This window comes from Bufo bufo, chromosome 2, assembly GCF_905171765.1.
Source record: "Bufo bufo chromosome 2, aBufBuf1.1, whole genome shotgun sequence".
NCBI lineage: Eukaryota > Metazoa > Chordata > Amphibia > Anura > Bufonidae > Bufo > Bufo bufo.
Window position 1 is genome coordinate 34,393,929 of NC_053390.1, and position 12,080 is coordinate 34,406,008.

Consider the following 12,080-nt stretch of genomic DNA (forward strand, 5'->3'; position numbering starts at 1 on the left):
TATTTTTTTTTATTTGGATTTGTGTCCAAATAGATTCTACATGGCTTCTGCAGCTTGTGGTAGCAGAGAAGGTGAGAGATGCCTCTTTGGGGGTTGGGGGGGGGGGGGGAGGGGGACGTGGGGGGCCTCCTGGTCAGACACATGGGCAGTAGGCTGTAGTGTACTCAATGAATGCAAGAAAATACACACTGTATCCTGGCAATAAAGCAATTTGACCTCCCTTTCGCTAACAGGAAAACATTGCCCCATTCTGCTTTGATAGCAAAAATCTAAAAGCAAAGCTATCACTACAGTAATCATCAGATTGCTTAATCGGAAGGATATGTTTGCCATTACATAAGCAAGCATGCATACAACTTGTCATTCTTGCCAATGTGCCCAAGGACCCGGTTCTTCCAGGCTACGCCACCCAGTGAGATGTTTGGTCGTCATGGCTAGTATCGTCGTCATTGTCAGCCTCACTCCCCTGCACAAGCAACTCCTCCTCAAATGGCAACTTCTCGTCCTCCACTTCCTCCTCCATGGGACTTTCACTGTGTGGGTCCCCAACAGTTACAGGGCAGCCAACAAAATACGTTAGCTGTTTTTTCTGTGGTGCTGCCTCACTGTGAAAAATATCGACCAATTGAGCCATGATAGACTTGTTTCTGTCCATAACAGCTGCTTCAGGTGTCCACGGTGGTGCTCATCTTACCACACAGCAAAAATTACAAGGAGCAGCCCAGTTCATGCGCCACGTGACAGCACAAGGCAGGTATGGCTATTTTTAAGAAATAATGCTGGCTAGGTATCTTCCCGAATGGCTGAGCGCCCGCCATCAACTCCCTAAAAGCAGCAAAATCCATGAAGTGGTATGCCAGAGATGGCACCACTAGTAAACTGGCCAGAGATTTAGGCTTGTGCACCAGTGGATTGCTGGGAGTGTAGAGTTGTTTAGTGGCCACACATTCCATTATCGATGGCTGACGACATAGCGGAGTAGTAGTAGGAGTAGTCTGAGCGGGAGAAGCGGTAACTAATGATCATGATAAGAACACTGTACTACACATGGATGCAGCTTGGCTTCCGCAAAGTAGACTGGGAGAGGGAGAACACTATTGTTGTGCTAGCTGGTGGCCACTTCATGTGCTGCCATAAAGCCGTGGCGCCTATGTTTCTATATGAACGGCAATGGCTTATTTTAATCCTGCACATCTAGCACACGGTAATGCTTTTTTCTTCCAGGACTGTAGAGAACAACTGTCAGATGAGACATACTCGCACAGAGCTAGCAGAAGCCAATCTTCGCTTTGTTCTGGATAGTTTTGATTCTCCACCCACAGTATCAGCAGCATCACCAATTCCTGAGCTGACCATAATAGAAATAGATCTGCCCCTTGCAGTTTTTTGTGTGTTCTGCTCTTTATTGCTGCCACTGCCACCGCTCTCCTCCTCAGCACCCTGATCCGTCTCCCAGGTCCTGTACAACCTACAATCATCATCAGTCTTACCCTCCACATCACTATAATCAGACTGTGATATGTCATTGTGGGCTTCATGGCCCCTCTTCCAATTCCTTTCTCTGTATTTGCCCCAAGAGATAGCGACAGTGGCTCCCTACCAACACCACCATGGCTACAAGTGCCACTACTATCACCACGACTATGCATGGGATCCCCCGCCTCAATCATCTTCTCATGGCAGTCCAAACGCTGATAGTCCCCCTGTTGATGAATTGTGTTACAACAATCTTGAGTATTGTCCATAGCACATGAGATTTTGTTGGGTTTTCTTAGAAAAAAAGGACGTGCCCCACTAGGAGCAGGCAGTGAAGACAGAGAGGATGAAACTGAATGGCTTCTCTGGGATTGTAAGGAGGAGGAGAATGAAAAATGTGGTGACCCCTGGCTCCAAGGCACGGTGTCAGACTGTGACATCCACATTATCTGGCTTAGACTGAGAGGAGGAGTGAGCCAAACATTCCACTACTTCATCTTCTTTGTCCTCAATAATAATGTAGCACCTATCAGAAGCAAGGGACTCTTGGATGACAAGGCCTAGGTCTTTTGTTTTCCACTGTTTTCTATAGATTTATGAATCCAGAGGAAAAAAACAGCAGTCTGGTTTGAAGTTATTTGGAAGCAGCACATATAAAAGCAAACAAACAACGCAAGTTTGTTTTCAAGCGTTTGTTTGTATTAAATATGTGACTTTAGATTAAGTGACTTGAGATTCAACATATTGTGGATCAGGTTGACAGATTACTGGGAGGAGCTGGCGAAAAAACAGCTGTCATGGTAGACATTGCAACCAATGATAAAGTTAGAGGTAGATGGAACGTCCTTAAAATTATTTTAAGGATTTAGGTCACAAGCTTGTGGTGTTTTCTGAAATATTACCTGTACCACGAGCCACACCAGAAAGGCAGCGGGAGATTAGGGCGCTTAATAAGTGGCCCAAGAACTGGTGTAGGAAGGAGGGGTTTGGGTTTCTGGAGGACTGGGCCGACTTCTTTGTCGGTCTACAGGCTCTATTGTAAGGATGGGCTGCACCTCAGTGGGGAAGGTGCAGCTGTTTTGGGGGACATGATGGCTAGAAGGTTGGAGGAGTGTTTAAACTAGGGACTGAGGGGAGGCTAATTACATTATAGGACCTGGGGCGAGGTAATGGAACTGGGGGAAGAGTGGAAGGAGGGACTAGAATAGTTCATAAGGAAAGGTGTAGGCTAAAAAATATACAAAAACCTCTTAATTGTATGTACACTAATGCCAGAAGCCTAACTAATAAACTGGAAGTAGTGATGTCTGTTGAGAACTATGAGCTACTGGGAAAAACTGAGACATGGCTGGATGATAGCTATGACTGGGCGGTTAACGTACAGGATTACAGTCTGTTTAGAAAGGATCGTCAAAACCAGAGAGGGGTCTGCCTTTTTGTAAAGTCCTGTCTAAAGACCACACTCTGGGAAGATATAAGTGAGGGAAATGAACATGTGAAGTCCCTATAGGTAGAAATACATGGAGACAAAATCAATAATAAAATACTAATAGGAGTTCATTATAAGATACCGAATCTACACAGAAAATCTACTTCTAAATGAGATAGACGAGACGGCAAATCATGAGGTCGTTATTATGGGGAACTTCAACTACCCAGATATAGACTGGGAAACTGAAACCTGTACATTTTATAAAGGAAACAGGTTCTTGGCAATAACCAAAGACAACTACCTTTCCTAACTGGTTCAGGACCCGACTAGAGGGACGGCCATACTGGACTTAGTATTAACCAATAGACCTGACAGAACAACAGACGTGCAGGTTGGGGGACACCTGGGAAATAGTGACCATAAAGTACAGTATTTTTTGCTTTATAAGACTCACTTTTCCCCCCCAAAAGTGGGGGGGAAATGGCAGTGCGTCTTATAAAGCGAATGGTGCGCTTTTCAAATGTTTGACACTGATACATCGCCGGCCGCTATGCTGCACAGCGCGGCCGGCAATGTATCAGCGGGGAGAGAGGAGGGGCTGGTGGCCGGAAACTGCTGTTTCACTTGCGGCGGGGCCTGGTGCAGTCACTATACTCCATTACACCGGGCCCCACTCACAGCAGTTTTCATATGTAAAGTCCATTCATGTAATCTTCAAGCGGTGGCTCTGTTTTAAACTAGCGCAATACTCTGTAGTAGTACTCGCTATCAAAGGGGCAGGCAGGCCGGCAGTGTAACGTCACTCACTCATACACGCTCCTGCTTCATTAATGAAGTGGGGGGAGCATGAATAAGTGAGTGACGTTACACTGCCGGCCTGCCTGCCGCTTTGAGAGTGAGTACTACTACAGAAGACTTCCCTTGTTTAAAGCAGAGCCACTGCTTGAAGATTAAATGAATGGACTTTACATATGAAAACTGCTGTGAGCGGGGCCCGTTGCAGTCATTGCACTCTATTACACCGGGCCCCGCTCACAGCAGTCTTTATATGTAAAATCTTTTTATGTAATGCTCCAGCAATGGCTCTGCTTTCTTCAGTAACAGTACTCACTATCAAAGCAGCGCTCCGGCCGGGGCGTGACGTCACTCACTCCGTCATGCTTAGGACCACACCTCCAAAAAAAAAAATAAACCCCCCAAAACAGAAATCCAACATCCAAACATGAACTCAGTAATGAGTAGCTCCGCCGTTATTGTTTATCACTTCAAAAATATGTTTCGGCATGCTTGATGCAAGCGTTTCCATGAGGTGAGTGGGAACATTTCTCCAAGTGGTGAAGACGGCCGCACGAAGTCCGTCTACTGTCTGGAACTGTTGTCCATTTTTGTAAACTTCACTTGCCATCCTTCCCCAAAGGTTCTCAATTGGATTTAGATCAGGGGAACACGCAGGATGGGCCAAAAGAGTGATGTTATTCTCCTGGAAGAAGTCCCTTGTCCTGCTGGCATTGTGTACTGTAGCGTTGTCCTGTTGAAAAACCCAGTTGTTACCACACAGACGAGGACCCTCAGTCATGAGGAATGCTCTCTGCAACATCTGGACATAGCCAGCGGCCGTTTGACGGCCCTGCACTTCCTGAAGCTCCATTGTTCCACTGAAGGAAAAAGCACCCCAGACCATTATGGCGCCCCCTCCACTGTGGCGCATAGCAAACATCTCAGGTGGGATCTGCTTGTCATGCCAGTAACGTTGGAAACCATCAGGACCATCAAGGGTAAATTTTTTCTCATCAGAGAATAAAACTTTCTTCCACCTTTGAATGTCCCATGTTTGGTGCTCTCTTGCAAAGTCCAAACGAGCAGTTCTGTGGCGTTCAAGGAGACGAGGTCTTTGAAGACGCTTTTTGTTTTTGAAGCCCTTCAGTCTCAGATGCCGTCTGATGGTTATGGGGCTGCAGTCAGCACCAGTAAGGGCCTTAATTTGGGTCGAGGATTGTCCAGTGTCTTGACGGACAGCCAATTGGATCCTCCGGCTCAGTGCTGATGACAATTTTTTGGGTCTTCCACTTGACTTTTTTGTTCCCTAACCCTCAGGATCATTTAAGAAATTCCAAATGACTGTCTTACGGCGTTCCACCTCAGCAGCGATGGCGCGCTGTGAGAGACCCTGCTTATGTAGTTCAACAACCCGACCACGTTCAAAAAGGGAAAGTTTTTTTGCCTTTGCCATCACAACGTGTGACTACCTGACAGAAAATGACAATGAATCCACATCTTTGCACAGATTTGGCCTTTTAAAAGCATGTGGTCCTAAAATTTGGATCAGCTGAAAAACAGCCTGTTTCAGTTTAAAGGGCTTCTATCACCAGATTTGGTCCTATTTAGCTGACTGACACTAGCGATGTGCTAGTGTCAGCAGTCCATAACAGTATTCCTACTTATCATCTATCTGCTGCCGTTCACCTTAAAAACGTACTTTTATAGATATGCTAATGAGCCTCTAGGTGTTATGTGGGCATCATTAGCACCTAGAGGGCTCTATCCACTAACCATTTCAGCTGCCCATCGCGTCCCTCCAGCCCGCCCCGCTCCTGTTGATTGACGTGAAACTTCTCAGTATCTCGTACCAATTCCCGCGCCTGCGCCGTGCGCTTCTGTATTCTCCCGGCACCGGCTTCCTCACTGCGCCTGTGCCAACTACGTTACAGTGAGGAAGCCGGCACCAGGAGCGCGGCATTCACTCACTGCGCCTGCGCCGAATAAAGAAGCGCACGGCGCAGGCGCGGGAATTGGTACGAGATACTGAGAAGTTTCATGTCAATCAACAGGAGCGGGGCGGGCTGGAGGGACGCGATGGGCGGCTGAAATGGTTAGTGGATAGAGCCCTCTAGGTGCTGATGACGCCCACATAGCACCTAGAGGCTCATTAGCATATCTATAAAAGTACGTTTTTAAGGTGAATGGCAGCAGACAGATGATAAGTAAGAACACTGTTATGGACTGCTGACACTAGCACATCGCTAGTGTCAGTCAGCTAAATAGGACCAAATCTGGTGATAGAATCCTTTTAATCGTTATTTTCAATTAATTGAATGCTCAAAAAATGTTTTGTCTCACTCTCATTTCTTCTTGTTGCATGTTGAAGCTCTACTTGGAACCTTGTTAAGATCCAACAATGTAAAATATGATTTTTAAACTTTTGATCAGGACTGTATAAAGACTGCTGTGAGCGAGTGCCCGGTGGTGTGATGGGGGGTCACTATTCACACAGGGACAATATACTGTGACACATATGATACTGTGACTAGCTTAAGATCATCTTATGCTGGTCACAGTATCATATGTGTCACAGTATATTGTCCCTGTGTGAATAGTGACCCCCATTACATAAGATGCTATATGTGTGTCATCCACACATCCCCCATAGCAGTGTATCATCCACACATCCCCCATAACCCCATAACAGTGCGTCATCCACAGATCCCCCATAACAGTGTCATCCACAGATCCCCCCATAACAGTGTCCTCCACAGATCTCCCCATAACTGTGTATCATCTACAGATCCCCTATAACAGTGTCATCCACAGATCCCCCCATAACAGTGTATCATCCACAGACCACCATTAGCACACCTTTTGGTTAAAAATATTCTTTTTCTTATTTTTGTTCCTCAAAAATCTAGGTGCGTCTTATCAAGCGAAAAATACAGTAATAGCCAGTCTTTTGAATGATAATTGGAAGGGTTTTAGCTTCACTAACTAGGACAAAGTCCTCAAAAATAAAAATGCAGCTACAAAATGGGATATTTTTAAAAGCATCCTAAACTCTAATTGTGAGAGGTACAAATCTTTTGGGAATAAAAGGTTAAGGAACAAGAAAAAAATCAGTGTGTGAAAATAAAAATGTAAAGGAAGCAATAAATGACAAAAAGAAAGCATTTAAATCACCAAAACAGGAAGGTAGTGAGGAAGCATTAAAAAAACTATAAGGGAAAAAAAAAAGTAAAATAAAAATAAAAGCAGCCAAACTAGAGACAGAGATTCATTGCCAAAGAGAGTAAAACTAACCCTAAAATGTTCTTCAATTATATAAATGGTAAAAAGTATAAATCTGAAGGTGTCGACCCTCTACAGAATATTAAATATTTTCTCTCCTGTATTTACTGAGGAAAATAAACAGTGAGATAAAATGCAGAATGTAAAAGTAAATTTCCCATTAAAAGTGGCATGTATGACACAGGAAGAAGTGCAACAGCGTCTTAAATAGACAAACCGCCGGGAACCAGATGGCATACACCCCGTATTCTAAGAGAGTTAAATAATGTCATAGGCAGACCCTTATTTCTAATATTTAAGGACTCTATATTGACAGGAATAACGCATAGCAAATGTGGTGCCAATATTCAAAAAGGGGTCAAAATCAGAGCCCAGAAACTATAGGCCGGTAAGTTTAACATCTGTCGTCGGTAAACTGTGTGAAGGTTTTCTAAGAGAAGCTATCTTGGAGTACCTCAATGAAAATAAGCAAATAACACCGGCTTCATGAGGGATCGGTCATGTCAAACTAATTTAATCAGTTTCTATGAGGAGGCAAGCTCTAGACTTCTCTAAAGCATTTGATACTGTGCCACATAAAAAATTATTATATAAAATGCTTGGACAGGGAGAAAATGTCTGTATGTGGGTAAGTAACTGGCTCAGTGATCGAAAACAGAGGGTGGTTATTAACGGTGCACACTCAGATTGGGTCACTGTCACTAGTGGAGTACCTCAGGGGTCAGTATTGGGCCCTATGCTCTTCAATATATTTATTAATGATCTTGTAGAAGGCTTTCACAGTAAAATATAAATTTTTGCAGATGATACTAAACTGTAATGTAATACGGAAGAGGATAGTATACTGTATATATGCTACAGAGGACATTATACTGTATATATATATATATATATATTACAGAGGACAGTATAATATATATATATATATATATATATATATATATATATACACACACACACACACAATATATATATACATACACTACAGAATACAGTATACTGTATATATACACACTACAGAGGACAGTATACTTGGGTATACTGGGTAACACTGGCATAGAAAAGGACTTAGGAATTTTAATAAACAGCAAACTTAACTGTAGAAACCAGTGTCAGACAGCTGCTGCCAGGGCAAATAAGATAATGGGTTGCATCAAAAGGGGCATAGATGCCCGTGATAAGAACATAGTCCTACCACTTTACACATCACTAGTAAGACCACACATGGAGTACTGTGTACAGTTCTGGGCTCCTGTGAACAAGGCAGACATAGCAGAGCTGGAGAGGGTTCAGAGGAGGGCAACTAAAGTAATAACTGGAATGGGGCAACTACAGTACCCAGAAAGATTATCAAAATTAGGGTTATTCAGTTTAGAAAAAAAGACGACTGAGGGGACACCTAATAACTATGTATAAATATATCAGGGGTCAGTACAGAGATCTCTCCCATGATCTATTTATCTCCAGGACTGTGACGAGGGGACATCCTCTGCGTCTGGAGGAAAGAAGGTTTGTACACAAACATAGAAGAGGATTCTTTACGGTAAGAGCAGTGAGACCATGGGAGGTGGTGATGGGGAGTTCACTAATAGAGTTCAAGAGGGGCCTGGATGTACAAACCGGATTCCCAAAAAGTTGGGACACTATACAAATCGTGAATAAAATGTGGAGGTGCCAACTTCTAATATTCAGAATAGAACATAAATCACGGAACAAAAGTTTAAACTGAGAAAATGTACCATTTTAAGGGAAAAATATGTTGAATCTGAATTTCATGGTGTCAACAAATCCCAAAAAAGTTGGGACAAGGCCATTTTCACCACTGTGTGGCATCTCCCCTTCTTCTTACAACACTCAACAGACGTCTGGGGACTGAGGAGACCAGTTTCTCAAGTTTAGAAATAGGAATGCTCTCCCATTCTTGTCTAATACAGGCCTCTAACTGTTCAATCGTCTTGGGCCTTCTTTGTTGCACCTTCCTCTTTATGATGCGCCAAATGTTCTCTATAGGTGAAAGATCTGGACTGCAGACTGGCCATTTCAGTCTCCTACGCAGCCATGATGTTGTGATTGATGCAGAATGTGGTCTGGCATTATCTTGTTGAAAAATGCAGGGTCTTCCCTGAAAGAGATAACGTCTGGATGGGAGCATATGTTGTTCTAGAACCTGAATATATTTTTCTGTATTGATGGTGCCTTTCCAGACATGCAAGCTGCCCATGCCACACCCACTCATGCAACCCCATACCATCAGAGATGCAGGCTTCTGAACTGAGCGTTGATAACAACTTGGGTTGTCCTTGTCCTCTTTGGTCCGGATGACATGGCGTCCCAGATTTCCAAAAAGATCTTCGAATCGTGACTCGTCTGACCACAGAACAGTCTTCCATTTTGCCACACTCCATTTTAAATGATCCCTGGCCCAGTGAAAACGCCTGAGCTTGTGGATCTTGCTTAGAAATGGCTTCTTCTTTGCACTGTAGAGTTTCAGCTGGCAACGGCGGATGGCACGGTGGATTGTGTTCACTGACAATGGTTTTTGGAAGTATTCCTGAGCCCATTCTGTGATTTCCTTTACAGTAGCATTCCTGTTTGTGGTGCAGTGTCGTTTAAGGGCCCGGAGATCACGGGCATCCAGTATGGTTTTACGGCCTTGACCCTTACGCACAGAGATTGTTCCAGATTCTCTGAATCTTCGGATGATGTTATGCACAGTTGATGATGATAGATGCAAAGTCTTTGCAATTTTTCGTTGGGTAACACCTTTCTGATATTGCTCCACTATCTTTCTGCGCAACATTGTGGGAATTGGTGATCCTCTACCCATCTTGGCTTCTGAGAGACACTGCCACTCTGAGAAGCTCTTTTTATACCCAATCATGTTGCCAATTGACCTAATTAGTGTTAATTGGTCTTCCAGCTCTTCGTTATGCTCAAATTTACTTTTTCCAGCCTCTTATTGCTACTTGTCCCAACTTTTTGGGGATTTGTTGACACCGTGAAAATTGGAATCAACGTATATTTTTCCTTTAAAATGATACATTTACTCGGATTAAACGTTTGATCTGTCATCTACGTTCTATTACAAATAAAATATTGACATTTGCCATCTCCACATCATTGCATTCAGTTTTTATTCACAATTTGTTTAGTGTCCCAACTTTTTTGGAATCCGGTTTGTATTTCTGGAGTGCAATAATATCACAGGTGATAGTTACTAGATTTCTTGAGAAGGGTTGTAATCCAGGGAGTTATTCTGACTGCCTGATTGGTGAGGAATTTTTTCCCCTAAAATGAGGAAAATTGGCTTCTACCTCACAGGGTTTCTTTGCCTTCCTCTGGATCAACTTGCAGTATAACAGGCTGAACTGGATGGACCGATGTCTTTTTTCAGCCTTACAAACTATGTTACTATTATGAGCCTATAAGTAAAAAGTCACTTCTTGTTACACTTCCCTCAGCAGCAACTTACAGAAGAGACAAAACAGTCTTTGAACAAAGAGGCATATCTCGACATGTTCTTTCTCAAATGTATAATCTACTGATCTCACCTTCTGACCAGCCACCTCTCAATTACATACACAATTGGGAACAAGACTTGGGTCTTACTTTTTCTCCAGAACAAAGAAACCAATTATTTATTTGTACACATAAATCCTCCATAGCTAGTAACATACAAGAGGCAGGGTTTAAAATTCTCTCTAGATGGTACAGAGTCCCTACAAAACTACACTCTATTTTCCCTACAGTTTCACTGCTTTGCTGGCATTGTGGGGGAGCCAGGGGAACAATATTTCATATTTTCTGGGAATGCCCAGCTCTTGCCAGTTTCTGGGAGAGGATATGGCGTATCACATCTACATTCACCTCCTATGTCCTGCCTAAGACGCTGGCCTTTTTTCTGCTCCATCAGCGTGAGATTCCTATCGCTACCTATAATAAATCAGTGGTACGACATCTGGTTAACGCAGCGAGAGCGTGTATCCCTTGTAGGTGGAGACAAGTATCTGCCCCCACAATCGCAATGTGGATTAACAAAGTGCAGGAGACCATGAGAATGGAGGATCTAACCGCATCACTGAGAAACACAGAAAAGTTCATTAAAACCTGGAAAAGTTGGATTAACTTCCATAACTCCCAAGCATGCAGACTATTCCTATCATCGCAATGAGAGGGAGACAGTAACTACCTCTCAAACTCTAAAAGATACTGAGGTGGTTAATATAATATCCTATTATAATTCCCCCCCCCCTTTTTTTTTTTCTTTCTTTTCTTCCCTTTTTCCCTTCGTCTCTATTTCACACCCATTTACCTGTCCTGATTTACATGTTGGGATCTATGCTGTGACTCCACTATCTTACACTAACAACATAGTCCTACCTAACCAGGAATGTGCTATACAACATTCTGCACTATTTTCTCTTTAAAGGTTTTAGAGATAATCTTTTAAAGAATATTCTCCTTATGTTCTATTTGATATGTGTCCTTGACACTTGTTGGGCTGCGTCCCACACTCCGTTTGCTTATTCATAAAAATGCAAAATTTAAATAAAGAATTTACAAAAAAAAAGTAAAAAGTCACAGGTTTCCTATAAATGAAAAGTCATGGGTATGGTACACAGATTATAATACTGTACCAGACAGTGCAACTAAATGTCCCTTTCCCACAAACACACTGCACGCTGGTATTGACAATTTAATTTGGTAGTAAAGCAAATTTTCTGTAAATGTGTTTGAACTACAAGATCTGTTGCAGTAATGCATTCACTAACACGGATATAACAATGCAATCTTTGCAGTACAATGTCTTTGAACTACATGTTCAATAACACAGGTCTAAAAATTGAGTTTGTGCCATGAAATGCTTTTGTTATAATGTAACGCATTAAATAACACAGCATTGAAATGTTTTTTAGAAGAAAAAAAAGAAGTGCACTTAATCAGCGTTTGCAACAGAATGCTATTGGGGTGCTGGCAGTAAGCCTATGAACTGTAGAAATGTAAATATTTTTTAAAAAATCTGTCTGTTCTCACAGGAGGTTTTGAAATGTGGAACTAAATGCCAGCCAGCAGTTGTATTGAACACACAGGGTGACCCGCCCCAATTTTATCTCCC

General features: G+C 42.8%; 1 protein-coding gene across 1 annotated transcript in view; it reads right to left on the bottom strand.

Moving 5' to 3' along the window:
* LOC120992102 (oocyte zinc finger protein XlCOF6-like) overlaps positions 1 to 12,080 on the bottom strand; it is a 770,548-nt gene that overhangs the window by 351,473 nt on the left and 406,995 nt on the right. The gene's annotated exons all lie outside the window — the stretch shown is intronic.